The sequence below is a fragment of the Neophocaena asiaeorientalis genome, unplaced genomic scaffold, assembly GCF_003031525.2.
Source record: "Neophocaena asiaeorientalis asiaeorientalis breed wild unplaced genomic scaffold, Neophocaena_asiaeorientalis_V1.1 scaffold462, whole genome shotgun sequence".
Classification (NCBI taxonomy): domain Eukaryota; kingdom Metazoa; phylum Chordata; class Mammalia; order Artiodactyla; family Phocoenidae; genus Neophocaena; species Neophocaena asiaeorientalis.
The window spans coordinates 152,254-154,040 of record NW_020173660.1 but is presented as its reverse complement, the minus strand read 5'-3'; positions in this window follow the sequence as shown (position 1 = coordinate 154,040).

Here is a 1,787-nt window from a genome sequence, read left to right as displayed (position 1 = left end):
CATAACAGCCACTCTTGAGCCCCTCAGGATCGACAGTGGGGTTGGGGCATGTCGGTCCAGGGCGGGGCTCTCTGGGGCTGCTTCAATTCTGGGAGGAGTGTGTCCCTTCAGTTCTAACGAAGATTACTCACCGCGACACCTCTCCAATTCTGGGACTCCTCCGTCTGCTGATACGAGGCCACACCTCTCAGACTGCAGCCTCAGTCTCTATAGCTGGTGTGACAGAAGTTAGGGAGAGTGCTTCCGGCCACGCCCACCTGGGCTTCCCAGCGTTATAGCAGAGGTGGGGTTGTGGGGGCCTCCCTCTCTCTTTTGGGAGGTGGAGGAATCACGCAGAACTCACACCGGGGTCTTACCTGACTCCTGACGGGGCCCGGGACTTTCTCTGCTGAGATGAGTCAGCTGGCCTCAGACCAAGTTCTCATTTCCCTCAGAACCCCCAGTTAGAAGTAAGGGGGAACCTGAGCCTAGCAGTCGTGTCTGGGGTCTCCCAAGACTGACAGTAGGGGGGCTCTTTGTGGCTTCTTATTTTGGAGTGGGTTCTCCCCTCTGTCACCCTTCAGTGTCTTACCTTGATGCCTTGTAGGTGCTGGGCTACTTCTCTGCTGACACCGCACCAAACCTATCAGGTAAGGCATAAATCTGTAAATAATTTAAAGAGAATTGACATCGGTACAGTATTCTCCTCACCATGAATAAACATAATATGTTGCTGTATTTGAGACTTCTTTTATCTAAATCTATCAGTAATTTTTTTATATTTGCTTCCATAAAGGTCATGTGCATTTTCGTTAGTTCTCTTTTTAGGTATATTTTGGATATCGCTGCTGTTTTGAATGGTGTATTTTCCATTACATATTCTAATTAGTTATTTGTTTTGTGTGATAAGAGTCCTTCTTTTGGTATAGTGATCTTCTACACCAGCTTTCTTAAGTTCCTTATACATTTGAATATTTGGCAGCCAATTTCTTTGGAGTTTTTAATTAGAGGATCGTATTACCTCTTTTCATTATTCATGACTGTTATTTTGGTATTGCTGTGTATGGCTGTATACTGGCTATGCAATCCAGTCCAGGTTTGAACAGCAAAGTTGGTACCATACCTCCGTGTCCTCTTCTGGACTTTATTGGGAATGTTTCTAACATTTCACACTTATATATGTTTGCTGTTGATTTAACAATATGGAAATTCCATTCTAATATAAGTTTTCTAAAAGTTATTACCATGAACAGGTGTTGAGTTTTTATCAATTTCTTTATTCCCACACACGTTCAAATGCTTTCTCTTCTCTGTCTGTTAACATAGTGAATTCCAATACTACTCTTTGTTAGCAAAACCATTCCAGAGGTGACACTGCAATTCTATTAGGAGATACATAATGTCTGTAGTTTCCTTTGTGGTGATATTGTCAGTCATCGAGGATCATCACTGTCATCCATTAATCCATTACAATTGCTGAGTTGTAATTCTCCAATTCTATCATTCCTTCTCAAGATTATTAGCTGAAATATATCTCTAGGTAGAACCTTCTGTTATCCTCCCTTTTGTTTTCTTGAGGTGAGCCTTACAAGGCCCTATTTTACTGCCTAGAAAGATAGATAGCTAGATAGATAAAGAAAGCTAAATCTCTCTTTGTCTAATCAATATCAGAACAGTCTTTAGCCCAAAATTGTTTCATATTTTTTATAATTTTAAATAACAAAAGAATCTTGCTTGAGAACAAAGCCAGTTAATTGGTTGAATAATTCATCTTTCATTAATTACTATTAATGAGCAGCATTGGAATA